The sequence below is a fragment of the Eutrigla gurnardus genome, assembly GCF_963514095.1.
Source record: "Eutrigla gurnardus genome assembly, chromosome: 4".
Classification (NCBI taxonomy): domain Eukaryota; kingdom Metazoa; phylum Chordata; class Actinopteri; order Perciformes; family Triglidae; genus Eutrigla; species Eutrigla gurnardus.
In genome coordinates this window covers 3,116,123-3,137,744 of record NC_139918.1, presented here as the reverse complement: position 1 = coordinate 3,137,744, position 21,622 = coordinate 3,116,123, and the positions used below count along the sequence as shown (strand labels likewise).

The 21,622-nt window shown below is 45.2% G+C and overlaps 1 protein-coding gene across 8 annotated transcripts in view; it reads left to right on the top strand.

The window, feature by feature from the left end:
* Positions 1-3,215: 3,215 nt before the first annotated feature.
* LOC311012779 (sickle tail protein homolog) overlaps positions 3,216-21,622 on the top strand; it is a 129,612-nt gene continuing 111,205 nt past the window's right edge. For 5 of the 8 annotated variants that reach the window (XM_084008418.1, XM_084008423.1, XM_084008421.1 and 2 more), the window contains exon 1: positions 3,217-3,397. The gene's annotated coding sequence lies outside the window, so the exon portion shown is untranslated. Of the gene's footprint in view, positions 3,398-21,622 lie in introns of all 8 variants that reach the window. The other 3 variants (XM_084008420.1, XM_084008419.1, XM_084008422.1) reach the window with 2 other exon arrangements.

The following is a 21,622-nucleotide window of genomic DNA, read 5'->3' as shown; positions in this document are numbered from 1 at the left end:
CACAGACTACAAGCCGCGATATATCGAGTATATTCGATATATCGCCCAGCCCTACTTCGATTACATTTGCTGTCAACATAACACAAATTATTTTCAAATGAGTCAGTGGGTGTCCACGTAGGGGGGAGGTCTGGGTGGTGGACGGTTTTAACCAGGAGACTGATGTTGGTGTTCCTCTAAGAACCAATTTTGTTGTGTTTTTGTTTTGTTTGGATTTAATAGTTTTAATCTAGCCATGTTTTTACTAAACCAAACCATGTAGTTCTGCAGCATGTTTTGTTTATTATTCATTTGCTTCATACAGTTTCTAACTGAGACTGTTTGGTCCTGAAAACAATCAGTTGCCCTGGAAACGTAACTGAGAGTGTAGTTTAGTTGTATGGGAGCAGATGGGCTTGTACTAACATCTGCAACGTGTGAAAAGTGTGTACATTTTGAGCTACACATTTCATTCTTTCATGTGTTTTCCTTGTCTCTTCTCTTCCTGTCCCACATCTTCTTTACTTCCGTCACATATTGTTCTTATGGGCTCCGCTCTGCATCCCACTCAGGTCCAGGAAACTCCCCGTCCAGAGGACCGTCTCCTGTTGTGGACAGCAGCACTGAGCGTCTGCTGCAGAAGAAACACTCCAACAGTGGCCCGCTTGGTAAGCCGGACTTCTCCTGTGGTTCAGCTCCACGCTCTCCCAGCACCTTGCCTCGGAGCTTCATCGCCACTGCTCGGGTCAGCAGCAGGGACGGCCAGCTGGATGGCCTGGTGGTGCAGCACTCTGTGGAGAAGAAGAAGGAGGAGTTCCTGGACCACTTGAGGCTGAAGTATCCTCACCATGCCGCCATTATCATGGGACACCAGGACCGCATGAGGGAACAGGTGAGAATTAGCAGTGTTGAACAAAAAGAATGTAGAGCTGCTTGTTGCTTCCCTCTGTTGACTTTCTCTCCACAAATGAAGATTTAACATCAGAGTCACACTTTTAACACTGCAATAGTTTCGCTAGCTAGGTGTACTGAATGTATACAGATGCTGCTTTTGCTTCTTATTGATTGCAACAGTTCATATAATAAAGGATCCATACAGAGACAGACCTTTTTTTATTAAAGAGTAAAATGCCTTTTGTTAAACCAGAAATGGAAGAATCTTGCTCACTAAATACCAGTCGTGTCATGGTATGAGGGCAGGATAAATAAACATGACATGACACGTTTTTAGGATCTTAAGGATTTTGGACAACATTTTATTTTTTGATAGGAAGAGAAACAGACTTAAAAATGGGGAATTGTCAAAATGATGAATGGAATTAAGTGAATATGTATATCCAGTATGAATCTGCAGCTGTGACTGATGAGGAAAAAACAAAGATATTGACTTTTCTCCAAGTTCATGGATCCAATAATATTAGTGAAGAGGGGCGAAGACAATGGGAAGCTATAATAGCTGAGAATAAGGAAATATTAGAGCAACATGCAATGATTTAATAATGTACCATTTACAAATTGTGCTTTAAAAAAACAGAAATGTATTATAAAGTAATAATAAGGAAATAATAAATGACCACAATTCTCGAAAGAAGCTCTTGTAGTTCTGATACATAAACGAAGTAAAGACTACACAAACCCAGGGAATGATGGGCCTATTGCTTTATCACCCAATGTATGCAAGGTAATGGAGATAATGATTACATAATGATGACATATTATATAACAAAGGCTACATATCAAAAGGTGCTACAGTTTGAGAACATGAAGTATGGAAAGCACAGGTTCATAGGAAAAGAGTAGTTGCCGTCTTTTCTGATATGGAGAAGGATATGACACATTGTGGAAGGAGGGATTATAAATGAACCTAAATACTGTATATTAGGGGTTAAAGGTTTGATGTACAGATGGATGGAGCATTTTCTATATTGAAGAGTGAAGGTAGTATGCTGGTTCCTTTGTTATTTTATGTCATGAGAAATGATTTTTGGAATTTGGAGATGGGATGGGAACAACAATATAGAATGTATTGTGAAGAAAATAAAAGAGGTCAATTTGTTGAAATAGAATAGTCTTTGACTATTCTATTTCAACAAATTAATAAAAACTGGATGTGCAAGTTCACAGTATATATAAAATGAAATGAAATGATGATGATATGCGCAATGGTCAGGGATAATAGTCCAGGATGTGTGTTAGTGTAGCATGTAGTTACTGGGTGGGGGGTTCGAGTCTGTCAGTGGGGGTCCACTGACAGACAAACCTTGTTGATGAGGCCCACTGCAGTCGGGAAGAAGCTGTTCTTGTGGCGTGAGGTTTTGGTCCTGATGGACCGCAGCCTCCTGCCAGAGGGGAGTGGTTCAAAAAGTTTTTGACCAGGGTGGGAGGGAAACTTGGCACATACGCAGCACTGAAGATGCTGTTGCTACCATGACGCACCTCAGGGCCGGCCCAAGGCATAAGTGACGTAAGCGTCTGCCAGGGGGCCCCCAATCCTGTGTGGAGATTTTTAGACTATTAATCTGAATGAATTTAGGTATTGCCATTCTCCAGCTGACCATCCCCAAAATGCACCAGAATACAGGAAATCACAACTACCAAATTCAGAATTTTCTGGGGGCGGACCCCCAGACCCCCCTCCCCCATTTACACCCAATTTTGCACAAATAGGGTGGGGAGTTGGGTCTTTATGCATCTGTGCCCAGGGGGCAGTAGTTCATAATATCACAATGTCACTGTATTAATACAATGTATAATGGAACATTATAGTGTGACATTTGTGTCAATAATCATCAGGTAGGTGATTCCACAGTGGTGGGAGGGGGGCCCCAAATCAAATTCTGCTTAGGGCGCACAAAAGGCTTGGGCCGGCCCTGATGCACCTGATTTCTAAAACATCTGGACAAACCAAAAACAAAACCATAATGCTATTGTTCTGTTCATAGACTTCTCCATAGCTCCCCCCAACGATTTAAAGATCTGGGGTCTGTCTGTGCCCACCCACCGTGTGATCTCTGCTCTGCCACTAAGCAGCTCCCTTCCCTCCAGCTCCTCGCGTAGCTCTTTAAGTGAGTGGAACGTAAAGTTCCGTTCATCCTGATGTGAGTCACAGGTGGTGGGCGGGGCTGGAGTTGGACCGCTCTGCCAGTCAGACAGGTAGAGCCAGCAGCCTGCTGTAAGCCGCCGAGGTGGAGTTGGGTTCGGTAGAGAGAGTCGGCGAAAGACGGGCGGGGCTTAGTGCACCTGACTGTGACAGACGGTGACAAACAGCCCGCATGTAGAATGACAGCAGGACGACGCACCAAGAAAACAACGTTGAAATGAACGTAGGACGTTGATTTGACCGCCAAAGCTCGAGTTAGCTGCTGTTTGCTGGAAGCTAAGTTAGCGTTGAACGTCCACTCCGCCAGCTCTGCCTCAGGTAAGCCCGTTCAACCTGTTTCATCCTGACAGACAGTCTGCGTGAAAGTAACTTTCCAGAGCACTCGTTGAACGCACACCCGCCTCCAGCGTCCAGCCGACCACGCTCCGCACGAAGCCCGTGTTTGTGTGTGTTTTGCTGAGCCGGACTAACCAAACACCACTCAACATCTGTCCGTTTCTGTCGCGTCATTTAATAACAAGTATTCACAAGATCTAAAAGGAAAGGACGAGGAGCGAACAACTAAACGGCACGGTGTCCCCTCTTCGGCGTCCGACTAATACACCAAACATAAGTTATTTTAATGTGTCCACTTGTCATGTCGACCAGTCCCACCGGTCTATCTTCCTCAAACGCACCGATGTTGAGTACTAGTGAAATATGAGTCACTTGCAAAAGATTATGTTTGACTGAAATAACCCAAGTGCCTCTTAATTAGGTTATTCCTCCAGCTAAATTAAGAATGTATGCATTTGTCTTTATCGCACAAGATGACAGCAAGAATGGCAACTTCTTACCGATAGATCAATAAAATCAAGAGGGACTTTTAATCATATTCATGAAAATACACTCATAGAGTCATAAAAATGACAGCGTGGCCAACCAATAACAATCTGCAATAGCAGTTTGTCCAGAAAGGACAGAGGTCCGGATATGTTATGGTATAATATTGTTTTAAAATGAATATAGAACGGTTATCATCACTGTTGGAATATTGACACAGTTTGTTGGAATATTTACTGAAATATTGACATGATTGCATGAAAACCTTAATTCTAAAAGTTATATTGTGGTCTGTTTCAAATATTGCACCTCAAGTTAAAAGCTCACATTTCATTGAGATCAAAGTTATTGTCAACACAAATTTGTTTAATTCTTCACCAGTAAATGTACCAAGTAAAAGGCAAGGCAATTTTATTTGAAGGCAATTAGAAGTGCTTTACATACAATATTAAAAGAATACACATTAAAATACATAAAAACAAGAATATCAGGGAATAGAAATGACAGAATAAGAAGTTCATAAATAGTATTGTTTACTGAAAGGCAGCGGCAAACAGAAAAGTCTTCAGTCTTGATTTAAAAGAGCTGAGATTTGCAGCAGACCTGCAGCTTTCTGGAAGTTTGTTCCAGATATGTGGTGCATAAAAACTGAAGGCTGCCTCTCCATATTTGGTTCTGACTCTGGGGACACAGAGCAGACCTGTCCCAGCTGATCTGAGAGGTCTGGATGGTTCGTAGCTAAGCAGAAGATCAGAAATGTATTTTGGCCCTAAACCATGAGCAGGCAAATAAACGGGTATGAAGTTTATAGGCATTGATTTAAGATAAATGGCTTGGACAAAATCTATTAGTGTATGTACAGGAATATCTGGCATTATAGTAAGTTCACTATGGGTTGGCACATTGATTTAATTCTATGGTTACTTTTGGATATTTGTTTAATTTGTCCTGCTCCAAATAATGTGTTTCAAAACAATAAAAAAGCAGATGAAATAGCTGAGGATCCAGATGAGTATATCTTTTATGAGAAAGCTGCAGTAAACAATAATGTCTTCAGCCTGCTTTAAAGGAGCTGAGTTGAATGATTTTCAGCACACCTCTGGGGCCTGTACTAGGAAGCAGGATTTGTGCTTAGCGAGGTAACTAAAGCGTTAACTCTGGGTTTTCCGTCCTACGACGCTTGTTCCCTTGTTACCGGGGTAGATCGCCATGGTAACTTACGCTGTGGAGCTAACCTGCTCCGGAGCAGGTTATGTTCCTGATAAGAGATCAACGTGGAGAAACACACCGCCGACTGACCAATCAGCTCTCTTGGTGCGCCGACATAAAAAAAAAAGAATCTCGGTGGATCGTGAGAGGGTCTCGTAGGAGAACTATAGAGTGTACAGAGACCGGCAAAACCCTTTTGTCTGTGTCTGACGATGTTTTATATGAGAGATACAGATTCTCATCGGAGGGAAAGACTTTTCTGTGTCAGCGTACAGCCTACTTACCACTTTGAATTATGTTTTATATTTATTTGATTTGCTCCCAAGTCTGTTTTACACCGCCGGGATTGCAGCTGAAAGAATGAGGCTGATATTGTCATAAACCACGTTATAAGAATACATCCAAGCAACAAATTCATTATTTTAAAGTTATATGTTTGGCCTTTTATTGCTGAAGGACATCATAAGAGTTAAAGGGACGAGAGAGAGCGACGACATGATTTAAAAGACGGCCGAAAGGCGGAATCGAACCGGGGCCGCTGCGAGGAGCCTCGTAACATGGGGCGGTAACTCTACCACTAAGCTATCAGCGAAGTTAAGGAAATCATTTAATCAGTCAGATCTACTAGTGTCCTTATGATGGGGCAGTCATATTATACTACTACTAATACTATTAATATGACTTCCACATTCACACAGTCGGTGAGTTTTTGCCAGCTGTCCTTCCTGCATTTGGCAGATGAAACTGTTGCTTTTTGCCTGTATTATATGTTTAACTTCTTCGTATTTCTGTAAGATTATGGTTCGCTCCTCGTACATGAAATACGCCGCTCCGCTGCCGTAGACTGATCCATGTATGTGATTGGTCAAATGCTGCAAACGCCGCCTCTTTCATGTGCACGCGCTCATAGCTGGACAGGTAAACCCTGGGTTGAGTTAACGAGTTGATAACCAGCTTCGTGTGACCGCTTATCTCTGATTGCCTTTGTTAGGGTTACTTAAACTGGATCTCTGAAAGATATCCTGGGTATGTTGAGCTTGCTTCGTAGTACAGGCCCAGGTGTTCAGGGAGTTTGTTCCACAGGTGGGGAGCATAGAACCTACATTCTGCTTAGAACACATAAAAGGGTATTGTTGAGTCTGCATGTCTCCCGTGTATTCACACTAAATACACACATTGAAGGGTGGGGCACCGGAGACTATCTTAGGTCAAACAGTACGAGGCCAACCAACATCTAGTGTTTTGGTTATGTCACTCTACGCTATGGCATGGTGTAGAGAGGCTAAGTCCCGCCCTTTCCTGTGCCCACCATGGAACCTTATTTCAGAAACAAACATGTATAGTAGTCATTGGAGAGAGATAGTAGTAGTAGTAGTAGTAGTAGTATGATATTTGTCAGTTTAAAAGATACATTTTGTGTTCTAACAAACCTACGACACACTGAGTGAGCACCATATCTTTTAAATTGACAAATATCATGTGTAAATTATGTATCTTTGTTGACTTAATGTCCATATTTCTTCAGAAAAAAGTGATGATTATTGATTATTATTTTTATTTATTTCATTTTTATTTTAATTGCAAAGAAGAAAAAAACAAACAAAGCAAATACAGACAGCACAAACTTACAACACAAGGACAGTAGTACTCGTCAGGGGTTAGAGATAAAATAAATGATTATTATATATATATATATATATATATATATATATATATATATATATATATATATACTTTCTGGTATGTACTGGTCCACGAGGGGGGGCTTGGCCTCTATAGCAGCCTTTCAGGTAGGAGGGAGAGAAACAAGCGAGCAGTCTGTCTCTGTCTTTGGATGCACGTGTCTAAAATAGCATCAGCTGAACAACAAGTTTTGCCTGGAGGTGTGTTGGAACTGAAACTAAGTTATTATCCATGCTGGTCACCTCAACACACACTTATACTGCTGTAGTGAAGTGAGTCAGAGGATTGTGACAGCGCTAAAAACCATCATCAGGCCTTTTCATGTAGCTTGGGTAAAAAGTCATCTGGCTTGGCAACTTCCCTCAGGTCTGTAATTAGCCGCCCTCAAAACCCTCTGCAGAGCCTTTGGGGTGGCAACAAACCGTGTGTGTGTGTGTGTGTACTGCATGTTTTTGTGCTTCTGGGGGATTGAGTGGACTGTCTGCTGTGACCTTACGTTACATCCACCTCCACCATGATGGAAGCTCCTCCCCCACCACACAGCTCAAAGTCAGCATTTAAGGATGCGTTTGTGGATGGTCGGGTCGCCCAGGCAACTATTTGCAGGCTGCAGATGAGTAAGGACTGAAGGAGCTTCATTGGCTAACTTCATTCTCTGTAGCTTTCAAATCCTTAGTGTGTTTTCACCAGGTGGCAACCTCTGGTTCTGAAAAATGAAACCAAATCTCAAGTGCCTTAAACTGTCAATCTCTCTGCGAAGTCTATGAGAAAATGGTCCTACTTCTCTCTTGATGTATTATCTCAGTAAACATTGTAAACATGAGTTTATGGTCTCAATCTCTAGTTTCAAGTCTTCTTCAATCCAGCATGATGCTCATTTATATATATATATATATATATATATTTATATTAGGGCTGAACAATATATCGTTATCGTATTGTTATCTAGATATGAACATTCAAGATATTAATATCGAAAAAGCAACGATATAAACGATATAGATTTCCCCCGCGCTCGCCCTGCATGTACAGCTCTGGCAGTCACAATAAACATCATTTTTACGATTGCCCTTGAATGCACCGCTATGGCCAGCCAACCACAAACCTTATTTCATGCTTGCTGTGGATCGACAGCTGAAGCCAACCAATGACGAACATATGAGGGCGGGACTCCCGCCGTGGGAGCGAGGGAGACGGAGACTGAGACGCAGAGGCAACATACGCAGCGGGGAAATCAAAAAGAAAGAAAGAAAGAAAGAAAGAAAGAAAGAGAAAGAAAAGTGAGACGAGTGCGGAAGATAATGCGGCTGGTGGCGGTCCGAATCACATTTTTTTTCCTTCTAAATGTACCTTAATTAATTTTATCATATTCTTAATACTTTTAACAACATAAGGGCAAATAAACTTGATTTAGGAAACTGTTTATTCAACATAACTTACCAAAACATGGGATCAAAACATGGTTATAAGAATTCAATATATCACAAACAATTAAAGTGAACATGTCACAGGAGATAGCTATAATTATATCCTAACTGCACTTATCTTCTGTTACACTAATACTTGAACATGAAAACAACATCAATGCAAACATGGCATGTGAAAACAACATAACACACAGTAAATGAGCTGTGTCATTAAATCTGTGTCGCTGCTGTTTTCTTCTATTTCTTTGAACTGAGCCAGTTGCTCAAACAGACAAGTCTGTTAATATTCTCAGATGACAGGGCAGCTCGCTTCTTCTGAACAATGTGCCCAGACAGTGAGAATAGCCTCTCACACGGTACAGATGTGGCGGGCGTTGCCAAGTATTTGCGTGCAAGGCTGGCCATCTCACTGTGTGCTCCCTCATGTGTGGACCACCACTGATTAGGGTTGGCCTCAATGGCAATAGTGGGCTCTGCCCTGTAGCGCTCCACCAATTTATCAACACAGTCCTCCTCCTCATCAGAAGAAGACTCTTGGGCAAGCATGAGAGCCAACATCTTCTTCGGTGGCTCAGAGGTAGATGGTTGCTCTGGATCTGCAGGCCTCTCCCTCTGCCTCTCCCTGAGCAAGGCACTGACAGAGCACCACACCTCAGCCCTGTCAGGTCTGCTTAGACACTTGAGGTCCTTGAACCTAGGGTCAAGTGCTGTGGCAACCCTCAGCCATGTTATGTTGTTTTTTTTCTTTCGTTCCTCCATGTCTTTTGTGAAGGTGTCCTTGAACTTAGCCATATAAGTTGGGTCATCCTCAGCAACCTCCATCGCTCGCGATAGATGACACAGTGCTGGCAGCACCATCGAGCAGGACACAAACTTCTCTCCTCCCAGAAGTTCACTTACGTACCTGTAATACAAGGGAACACACACTCTTTTTCTCTCTCTCTCTCACAAAGACACACATATACACACTCACACTCTCTCTCTCTCTCTCTCTCTGTCTCTCTCTCTCTCTCAACTACAAAAATACTGTTAACCCTCTGAGACCCACATAGAGAACTTTCCGTCTTGTCATACTGTGTATTGCCTATAAAATTGTCATTTTTTGGAGTATCATCAAGTTATACACATCCCCAGAATCAATAACTCTTTGACTATCCTTTTCTCTGATTTTAACTCCTCTGTGTCTCCCGTTTCGGCAAACACAACGACTCACGGCCAGGCTTTCCGATTGGCTGTAAAAGCCGCTACGGGAGCCAATACGAATGTCCGATGCATAAACGTGACTCTATACGTCACGAGCAAGATGGCGGATAAAAATAATGATCGCTATACATAAACAAAACGAAGAAATGCGCCGCGGAAACGAGGAGACATCTAGTCACATCTTTACAACTTTACGCATTCATTTTGTTGTCAGAAATAAATCGCTCACATGGACAAGCAGGGTAGCGTTATTTAGCCCCGTTTCTCTCGTTTAAGAGGAAATAACCCGCATGTTTCTAGCGCAAACCATTACGGAGTTATTACGCTCTAAAGACGACATGATTATTTGTAGCGTATATGCCACAATGGGTCTCAGAGGGTTAATGAAAGAATCAATAAATTACCTGCAATGCTCCAGGACTGTCGCCAACCTCTGCAGCTTATCCAGCTCAGCTGTTGTCGGCATGGTGACTTTTGTCGCATGCAGGGCCAGTGCATCTTTCAATGGTTCTTGATTCCTCAGAATATGTGTGATCATCTCGAGGGTACTGTTCCATCTCGTTGAAACCTCCTGTGTGAGTGCCTCAGTCTTCTGATTGTGTGCAATTTGCTGCTTTTCAAGCTCAGCAGCGTTAGCTGGGCTATGCTTGAAATGACCCACAACTTTACTACATTTGGCCAGTGCGCTGTCAAATGGGCTGTTCTGCAGAGAAACTGTTATGGATCGATGGAGGCTATGTGCGATGCAGGGGATATGCGCGAACGGGAGTTTCCTGGCCGCTGCAATCATGTTTCGGGCACTGTCAGTGGTGAGTGTGCCGACTTTATTCTCAATTTCCCACTTTTCGGCTACGTGCATAAAGTGCTCGGCGCATGTGTCGGCGTAATGCCTGTCCTCTGTTTTCATAACAGTCAAAGCGTGCGAGGTAAGTTCCCACTGTGGGTCAAAATAATGCGCAGTGACCCCGAGGTAATTGTGATTACCTAGAGATGTCCAGTAATCTCCGGTGAGTGCAACCGTGTTAGCTTGTCCCAGCGCCTCCAACACTTTAGCTTTCTCGTCAGTGTACAGGTCGTGTATCTTACCAACGGTAGTTCCCCTGGAAGGCAGGTTATATGTGCTGTCGTTGGATGCTATACAAATTATTTCAAGCAGACCATCATCCTCGACAATGTTAATCGGCCTGCAAGCTGTAGCCACCCATTTCGCTATCGCTGTTGTGAGCTGGTTGCTTGTGGACTTGTCAAGGCGCCTTGCTTGAAATTTATCCAGGGTCGTCTGTTTTGGCCGAGGGGGTGGCGGCGGGCTCTCTGCATCTGCCGTGTGTTTGGCTTGCAAGTGATACCGCAGACTGGATGTACTTCTATGATAGCTCATCTCATACCCACAGTACGCGCATATGACTTTAGTCCTATCGACTGAACCATCCGGCAGTCTTTTAAAGTTGAATTTGCCGTTCACAAGTCCTTTCTCCATTTCTTCGCTTTCTTCTATGTCCAGTATAGGCGCCAATTCTGCTTCTTCTTCTTCTGCCTCCCTCTGGATCAAGACTACAGGTGCCACCGACGGCCATAAATCATACAATGTGCGTTTTTTTTTTTTTAAATACCGAGCGTTAATCGCGCGTTAAAAAAATTAACGGCGTTAAGAGGATGTTGCGTTAACGCGTTATTAACGCGTTAACTTTGACAGCCCTAATATATATATATATATATATATATATATATATATATATATATAATATTATTAGTAAATCTGAGTAGTTATCGGAGTGTAGCAGTGAAGTGTTTTAAATAAGATATTAGACATAATGCATTTCCATTTTCCAAAACACATTTATTTTCTTTGGCTTTTTGTCATAGCTTAAGAGACTTGTCTTTTTATGTGACATACTGTGTATGTTTTGTTGTGTGCTTTGTTGTTTGACTTGTACAGCACTTTGGTCAACTTTGTTTTTCTTAAATGTGCTCTATAAATAAAGTGGATTGGATTGGATAAACACTCAGTAATATCTAGTAACTCTCTCCCGGTTGCAGTGTTGCCACAGTTACTTTGAAAAAGTAATCTGACTACTGACTACTCCTTTAAATAGTAACTTAGTTAAGTTACTGACTACTTGATTTTAAAAGTAACTAAGTTAGATTACAAGTTACTTTATTAGTTACATTCAACAGCTGCTGACTACCAATTTTGCCAATACTCACTTTATTGACGTGCTTTTATAACAGCAACATCAACAATGTATCCACTGACATTTTAAGTTGCACTTGAAGACTATGTCCCGAAAGAAAATACATGTTTTTATATTTAAAAAGAAATAAAGACAGTCTTTCTTTACTTCACTTAAAGGAGTCATAACCTGGTTTTATACGTATCCAGCCCCCCTTGGATTGCTTTGGATCAATTCGTAAAACTTATTAGAAAAAAAAAAAAAAATTTTAATCAGACATTGAGCTTGTTCTGACCCTTTTTCGTACCGCGATTTTATCACGCGAGATTACGCGCGAGGTTTTGACTGGTCCGGATGTGCATTGTATAATATGTAATGAGGCGCGCGTTGATTCGCCGCAGGAAGGACAGAGCCGGGGGGGCTTGCCTGCATGCAGACTCCAAAACATAAACAGCCCCCTGTCATGGCGCACACACTAAATGACGAACCTTACGGAATTCAGGCATTTATGTACGAACCAGAGTCGGAACCCGAACCGGAGAGTGAAGAGCCAGAGATGGTTGAAGAGACACGTTTACAGCAGGACGTCAGGTAGCGGACGGGGGGGGGTTGGGTGGTGAAAGAGGGGTGGGCTTATGCAAGTAGCCTCCACGGTGACGTCACCGTAGGCGCAGAATCAAAATCTCGTGCTTTAGGAATGCACACCCTTGTGTGCTATTCCTGTTCGGAAAAAGAGCAGAAGCGAAAAAACGGCGCCACTTTCAAACTCCAGCCTTTCAGGCAAGTTTCAACTGAGGTCAAACACAGATATGCATGTTTTAACAAGAGAAATTGCGATTTCCTGGTGATGACTCCTTTAACTTAAATAATTGTTTGCATATTGTAATGGCAGTAACATCATGAATGAACATTTTAGGAATATTGAACCAGCATTAGAGCAGCAAGGAGTGTTTTTTTATGGAACAAAGGATGAGCACAGTCCTCAAGTATGAGCGGCGTGATGATGAAGGGAGGGGGTGGGGCCAGCAAGCAGCGAGACATTTCTCCACTAAACCCTGTCAAGAGAGACTCCGCTCGCATCTCAGCACAGACTGAGTTAGCAGGAGCTCCGTGAAATCGAGAACTCGTCTTGTTTATTCACACGCTGCGCCTTTTCCCCGTCACCGGGCGGGACCTGCTCGTTTAATGTGGTTGTGCCATGCTGTGACTCTAAATGTTTTTCAAGTTTGACGTTGTATTCTTGAAAGTAGACAACACTTTGGGCCCTAGTTTCGTAGACCAGGCGCAGTCAGCTTTCAGCGCACCTGCGCCGCGCCGACGGGGTGTGTCCGCCTGACTTTGCAAGTTTCGTGCACCGCGCAGGCTCGCGCAGGCTCGCGCAGGCTCGCGTCGCGCAGGCTCGCGCAGCGCAGGCTCGCGCAGTCTCGCGCAGGCACACCTCCCGTCTCGCCCACCGGCACAAGTGGGAAAGAGGGAGGAGAAGAAGGCGTGAGTGGGAGACGAGGAGGAGACGAGGCGTGGACTGGGATTAATACAGCCGATTCAGATCTTCACCAATCAAATGAGCTCCTCTCCTCACCTTTAATGTGTTAGGGGAGGTTCAGTGCAAGTTCCGTCACTTGACAACCCGATGACAGAAGCAGCGCCGCCACTCCCACCACGCGTATCACGCGCTGTGCGCGCGTATCATAATAATAACAATGCCCATATTATAAAAAACAGGAGAGAGAGAGGGAGATGTTTTGGTCCGAGAGGCTGAGTTTCCGTTACGCGTGCCATCCGCCTTTGATCTGACGTCAGATGTGACGGGACAATCTATATAGATATAAATTCACGTGTTGATTCAATTAGTTGCATTAAATAGTGTTTGTTGTGATTGTTTATTGCATTTAAATGTGCCTGGAACTGTGGAAACCTGCCTGTGAGGTCTCGGTGACGTGTGCGCACTGCGCGCCGTCAGCCAAACTTCCGATCCGCCAGCTGTGATTCGCATTGAATGAATGGACTTTATTTACGCCTTGCGCCGAAAGTAGACCAGGTTGGAGCTGGCGAGCTTTCAGCGCAGTCTCGGCGAGGCTTTTTGTCACGAAACTTCCGCTACGCCAGGCTGAATCTGTGACGCCTCCCCCTGCTGCGCCGCCACACCCATCTTGGCGCAGGCGATCCACCAAACTGCCAAACTGACGGTGCGCAAGGCTGCGCGGGTCGAAACTTGCATTGCGCCGGCTCCGCCACCCTGCGCCACCCTGCGCTGCGCCACGAAACTAGGGCCCTTTGTTGTTAACGCAGAGTGTACAACGAACCTTTATGTTGCCATCTTTTGCTGAGATGAAGTTGAAATAATGCTTGTATTTCCAGCTGATAAATGCGTATCTCTCCCCCTCCATTGTTTACGTTTCTGCCGGTATAGCGACTACACGCGACCGTCCGTGAAGGTGTCGGCTAACATACGTCACCCCCGAGACGCAAGAAGAAAGCAAATCTGTTTTTTTTACTGACAAAAATAGTAACGCACTGTGTATTTGGATAAGTAACTTTAATCTGACTACTGGTTTGGCAATAGTAGCGCGTTAGACTACTCGTTACTGAAAAAAGTAGTCCGACTACAGTAACGCGTTACTAAGTAGCGCGTTAGTGGCATCACTGCCCGGTTGCCAGTTGGTCAACTCAGAGTTCAGGCTTAGGTTGAGACTGCTTCCTGTAATACACCCTGGGGTACACAATGTGTTGTGATAGTGGGTTGTATAAATACATTTAATTCAATGTGAATTCCTGGATAATAATATTTGTTCCATTTACCGAAGTAGAAGATTATAAGACATGATTAATTTATGTTGAGAGGCCGATACTGATTTACTAAACAAATAGATTTTTGCAGGGAGGGAGAGAATTGATCTGATTTTGAGGGGAATTGGCTGTGGACTGTCGTGTGGTGAATTGGCCTGAGGTTAGGAGAAGAAAGTCAAACTGAGTGTGTGTGTGGTGGTGTCGCCTTCCACTGATATGACAATATGTCATCAGGTGACAGGTAGACTTGGCTGCCACAGTGAGCTAGAAACAGATGGACGATGTTGGAAAGCATTGTTACATTTTAGTACTAGCTGCGACTGATGCATAGAAATAAAATATTTCAATTTTTAGTAACAATTGCTGCTTCTGTCCACTAGATTTTTCTGGTGTGGTCATGGCTAAATTGACAGGAAGTTGGTCAAAACAAAGATGGAGTATTGGTCAGTCTGCTACATTTTACTGCAATAAAAATGATTGAAGTGAGATGAACTGAGTGAAAACTTAGGTAATAAATCACAATATGTGACCAGCCACGGCAAAACCTGGAACAAGTTGACCTCGGGGCATTTTGAGTCATTCACAGATTCTGAAAGTGTAGTTTAATATTTGACGAAGTTATGGCCCTTTGAATGTATGTTTCTCTGAAAACTGTTCACTGAGAAAACTGGCCTGAAAGATTTGCAACTCTCACCTCACCTGGCCAGAAAGGAAACATAATGGTGCTCATTTGCATCTCATTCAGATAAACCATCCCCCCTACAGATGTCACTCAGTGATATCTGGTATCTGTTAGCCTGCAGGACAGAAAGTTGTTGCTTTGTTTGTGGACCCGGACTGAGAGACCAGAGACTGAGCGGCAGGTAAAGTATTTATTTATAAAAGGTAATTGTGCAGAGAGCAGGGCCCTCATTTATAAAACTGTGCGTAGGATCCTTACTAAAAGTGTACGTACGCCAGAAAGACAAAGTTTGCGTGCGCCAAAAAAAAATCAGATTTATAAAACTGTCCGCACGCAAGCTGTACGCAATGTTCCCTTTATAAATCACAGGATCACCTACAAGTGTGCGTACCTGAATCCCGCCCTGTACACGCCCACATTTTACTATGTTAATGAGCCGACATGCGATCGTTTCCGTGTTGTGAATCACAGCTACAGGCCAGGAAAAAACGAAGAAACTTAACTTTTCAGAAACGGAGAAAGAGACACTTGTTGGGGAGGTGGAGGCCCGGACAATAATTTAATTTAGTGGTCACAGCAGCGGGATCACAAATAAAAAGACGCAGTGCGAGTGGCAACACATTGCTGCTGCAGTCAACGGCGTCAGTGGGACGGAGCGGACGGTGATCTGAAGGTAAATGACATCTTTCCGCTCTTTTACCAACATGTATTCAATGTATTGCTATATTATATAGAGTATAGAGTGTTTGAGGAGGTTTGATTTTGATGTGACTTTGACGGGGATTGTGTCCGAAAAGGAGGGAGACACAGACGCGACTGAGACCAGAGGGATAAGGGTAAACAGATTTTAAACTTTTATTGTTTATAAAACAAAACGTTAAATAGTTTTTGTCCTTCCAGAGTCTGCAGCGTGTGGCGTAGAGGAGGGTGACGGGCCCTCGGCACAGCGTCCGGGTCCGGCGCAAAGCTGCAGCGCACCCCGGACGCATGGCACATCAAGCGGTCGGTGCTCACTGATGCCGTCCTGCAACTTCAGCGAGACACAATCACCGCCATCAACAACGTTGCAGATGAGCTACGGCAAACGCGCACTGTGATTAATAAAATAATACGTTTACAATGAACATTGATTGTTGTCTTCCTTATATTACAAACGCATAACATCCTCACGGATTCTTGCGCCCTGTTGATACCCCTCCAGTCGGGCAGGGGGTCGAGGCTCATCATGCTGGGGACTATTCCACCTTTGCCGGGTAGAGTCTGCCTCCTGAAGTTCGGTAAAGTTGCGCTCTCCACACTCCACGACTGAGCGCGCACGAGCGTGCCACTCATTATAGTGCATTTCCTCTGCGCTCTGATGGTTTAAAAACGAGGATAAGTGTAACAAGTATACGATGGCTTAATGGCTGTATGTGTGTTGATGATATATGCACATAAATAAGGAGAATATTTAGTTATTCCCGCTGTGTTCTACAGTGATCTAATGGAAGGTATTTATTGTACACTGCATTACATGCATTTGGGCCGTCTCCTCCTCCTGCGGTGACAGCGCTGATTCAATATTTCAAAATGATTTTGATTTAAGATACAAGTCAGATTTTAAAAGAAGGTGTTAATATGAAAAAAAAAAACTATCACTCATTAAAAGCGTCAAAAACATTGCTGGAGTTCATCATGATAACGCAGATCTAACGTATGATATGGAGTATAATTAAATGTGTGCGAGTCATCAAAAATATATAGTTCTTCTCACGTTTACTGCTGATTCCCTTCCAGTCTCCAGAATGTGCGTACCGGTACGCACGCCTCAGAGTTTGCTTACGGGTACGCACACTTTCCCGTCAAGTTTGGTTTTTATAAATCACAACATTTGCGTGGAAAGTGGCGCACGCACGTTTCCAGCCCCGTTTTGTGCGTACGCAAGCTTTATAAATGAGGGCCCTGGTGCGGATGACGTGGCTGTGCGGGCAGGTCGGCAGTTGGCAGCCGAGGTGACGAGCAGGCAGGCAGGCAGGCAGGCAGGAGTCCAGACGGAGAGGCGCTGGGGGTTTCCTGGAGAGCGAAGCCAAAAGACAGGCGTTAGCGGAGAAGGCTAAGGAACTCAGAAGCACATCTAGGCTAGCGAAGGTTAGCGATACGGAGCGTAACAACTAGAGATGCACCGATCCAGTTTTTTCCGATCCAATCTGATACCGATACCTGGGCTGAGCATATCGGCCGATACCGATACTACTGTTGAATGAATGAACCGTATACCTTGCCATGTGAGTGAAGGCATCAGGCTTGACATAAACATTTAGCCTTGTTAAAAAAAGGTAACAGATTAACACAGATATAAATGTACTTAATATTATTTATTAACAAATAAAGTGTACATTAGCAGCAAAAAGAAATAAATAACACTTGTAACCATGTAAAGTGCACGGCAAACAGATATTTTAAAATGTAATATAAAATATAGCAGCTGCCTGAAACCCAACAAACTATGGCTTAATTAACCGGCGCTTGCTCCATGTTGCTCTATGTTTGCTCATCACTAGCTGCTGTGCGTGCTCTGTGTGATGACGTAACCAGCGTTGCAAACATAGAATTGAAGTGACTAGGTTGCTGTAACTGTATTGCTGTGTATGATATTAATACAAATGAAATGACTGGATCGGAATGCTGGATCGGCCTCATTCATCCGATATACGATCCAGCTAATTAGTCAATATAGGAGCCGATATCCGATCCGGGTATCGGATCGGTACGTCTCTAGTAACAACATCACTGTAGGGATGGAATCATCTGGCGTCGAAGTGGTGGAGAGACCAAGGTTATGTAGGCATGGGAGCTGATGAGCTGAATGGAGAACAGGTGCGCCACTCCGCCTCGACCGCCGGCACGCCCACCGGACACACCCCAAGGAGGAGCCGGTGAGGGAGAGGAAGGAGGGGGAAAACAGACAGGGAAAAAACACACAACACGACAAACACCCCTAGCTGTCCTGGCAGAACCGTGACAAAAGTATTGTAGTGGTTTGAACAATGGTTATCAAAAGCAGTTATCATGTAGGTAATGTTGATGTAGTGTTATTTTCGTTAAGCACTTTACTGGACTAATGAGAATTAGAAGGTACTTTATTGAAATGGAAATGCTTAAAGTGTACAATGTAAACATTGGAGGACAAAAATCCTACAGTACAGTCAGTAGTAGAGTTAAGTGAATTTAGTCCAGGCCCATTCTCCTCAAAGTGTTTGCCAATTCTGAAAAGGAAAACAAAGAAGTTTCACATCATGTGTCATGCTAACAGGCACCATCTGAGTAGCTAATGCTAATGATTTAGCAACTAGCCTATTGTCCTCAGGCAGGCTAGTTGCTAATCCATTAGCATCACAGTCAATTCAAGCAATGCCAACAGGCCCCTTGGCACCTTACTGTTAAATCAGATGCCCACATTACAAGCCAAAAACCTCCCATTACAGCTTAGTTTCGATGTGCATATACTTTTAAAATTACGGTACTGAGCTAGCTTAGCTAAGCAAAGTAGATAACTTGGATGTTAACGGAAACTCACCCCATAAGAAACTGAAAAGTATTCCTGCAGACTTCGTTGGCTCCGATGAAATAAGAGGTCCGGGCGCACTTTCTTTTCGTCAGCGGCTTTTTGGTGGATGCAGTCATCTCTGACGTAACTACTGTGGGTCCGTTTGCTCTCTTTCAGCAGTAAAGAATCCATCCGTATGCTGTACATAAGCTCTTGAGAAAGTTTGTCGCTACATGAATGTCTTCCAAGGAGAGAGTTCTCCTTTCTTCTTCCGTAGCATTTGCAGTCAAATTTACAGATTTTCTCCATTTAGCTGTCTTTATCCCCTTGAAATGTTGCCGTAGATATAGCGTATGATATCTTCCGCTCAGTATGGAAATGAACTGCATCGCCGTACCTGCCCCAGCAAAGACACAGACGGCAGATTTTTTCCGAAACTACAAATACAAAATGTATACTTTTAAGGCAACCAATACTGTTATCTGAAACATGGAGTGGCTTCTTCATGATCTCAACTTGCATATTCTGCAAAAAAAACGAAAATCACTAATTATGAAAAAAAGCTTATTTCGTCGTTTACGGGAATTCGTCCCACCCGACTTGTTGCTGGTTTTGCCGTGGTGGGTCACATATCTGTTCCTCAATATATCGCTAATTGTTTAAAATCGCAATAAGTATTGTGATCATATTGTATCGTGGGGCCTCTGGTGAGTCCAAACCCTAATATTATATATAATAATATTGTGTAGCGCCGGAGAGCCGGTACACTTGAGAGGGACTCCATTGCCCATGATGCCTTGCGGCCGGAGGCGGATATAGTTGGTGTTATGTTTTCGGGGATATGTTCTACCGTGTATACACTGTTGGTGGTAGCAGAGGTTGCTAATAAAGCTGTTCAAGTAAGTGAGATTATCTCTGTTGCTTCTTCACACGAGCCGAGCTCGCCACATTGGTGTCAGAAGTGGGATTGTGAAGATGACAACCATCGAGGAGGAGATACAGCGGCTCATTGCCCAGCTTGAGGTACAGGACACGTTAGCAACCCCACCGCTAGACAGACGCTACAGCCGGCGGAGCAAGGACGGCAAAGTCCTTCCCGACAGCGGCAGTGCTCCCCGTCTCATTAGCGGCGACGTCAGGCGCCGAGTCACACAGACGGAGGGCGCCGCCCGCGTGGCCGACGGCCGCGGCAGATGGAGGGATTGCTGTTGTCAGCGCACCCTCGGAGTTAACCACCGCAGCGGCTACCGTAACCAGCGTAACGCCGCTCAGAGTAGACACGACGCCACGCTACAATGGAGATGAACCACCAGAGACTTATCTGCTCCAAGTGCAGCTGGCGGCACAGCTAAATGCATGGACTGAGGGAGAGACAGCGGGGCATGTCGCTCTCTGGACTGGAGGGAAAGGCCCGACAGGTCCTCACTGATCTACAGCCAGGGGAGCTCCTACAGTGGGCCGACATCAAGCGGGCTATACAGCGCAGGTTTAGCCACCAGATGTTCCCTGATGACGCCAGGAATGAGTTGGCTCGCCGGCAGAGGAGAGAAGGGGGAGGCTGGGCGCCTACACTGCTGACCTACAGCTTTACGCAAGACAAGGCTACCCAACCTTCAATAGTGCCACACAGGAGGAACTCGCCCTCCAAGCGTTCATCCTGGGCCTCCAACCAGATTGACTACAGGAGCACATTCGCCTGTTTGAGCCAATGACACCTCCCTCAGCACTAACCGAGGCGGAACGGGTGGAGCGTCCTGCAGCCAAAAGACTGCGCTCTTCGGGAGAGACACCGGAAGAGACACCGGGTGACGTCCATATCCCCCCATCCACAACAGCGACATCAAGGGCGGCCCCGCGGAGACTTGGAGGGCTGCTACAGGTGCGGGGAACCAGGCCACATGGCATGCCACTGCCCAGCCCCGGCTCCTCGACCCATAGCGGCCCAACCTCCGTTAAACTAGTCCGGGGGGCACAATGAGGGAACCGCCTCCCGGGAACGATGCACCACCCCTCACCGATCCATACGCAAGACTAGGCCGGCTGGGCAGCGGTCGAGGACTGTACCTGCACTGCGCACTCAACAGGACCCCATGCAGGGCTCTGGTCGACACCGGCTCCACCATTTCCCTGGTCCGACCAGGAGTTTTGCCCAACACAAAGGACGCCAGGCCACGAGGCGGGAAAATCACACAACGCCATATAACCACAGTCACCGGTGGGCGGGCCAAGATGAGAGGAGAAGGGCTGGTTCAGGCGTCTGTTGCTGGCCAAATCGCCAACCACAACTTCTGGTTGGCCGAGATCCAAGACCCCTGCATCATTGGCCTGGATCTCCTGACCAAGTGGAGCGCCTACATCGACGTCACCAGGGCCGAGCTTCACCTGGGCTCTGCGTCTGTGATGCTCAACACAGCAGCCGCCGAAGTTCCGTTGGCACCACTAGTACGGGGAGCTGCTGCGCCCCCTCCAGCAGCCCAAACACCGTCAGCTGAAACCAGAGCTGCCGTCGAGGATCTGCTCCAGCGGAGCTGTGAGGGTCTGGACCCAGAGCAAAAGGGCCAGCTGCGGGAACTGTTGGAACTGTTTTCTGATATTTTTGCAGCCAACGACAAGGACTGTAACCGGACCAACTTGGTCCAGCACCACATTGACACTAGAGACACCCGTCCCATTCGTCTCCGCCCACGCCGCCTGCCCTTCGCAAAAAGGAACGCTGCCGAGGAGAAAATCAGAGAGATGGCAGCGGCGGGGATCATTGAGCCGTCTGATAGTCCATGGGCAGCACCTGCAGTCCTGGTGAGGAAGAAAGACAGTACCTGGCGGTTCTGCGTGGACTACAGACTCCTCAACGAAGCCACCAGGAAGGACTCTTACCCGCTGCCCCGCATTGACGACGCCTTCGACCGCATTGCTGGGTCTAGGTGGTTCAGCTCCCTAGACCTCCGCAGCAGCTACTGGCAGGTAGAGTTGGCAAGGGAGGCACGACCAAAGACAGCGTTCTCCATTGGTCAAGGGCTGTGGCAGTTCACCGTA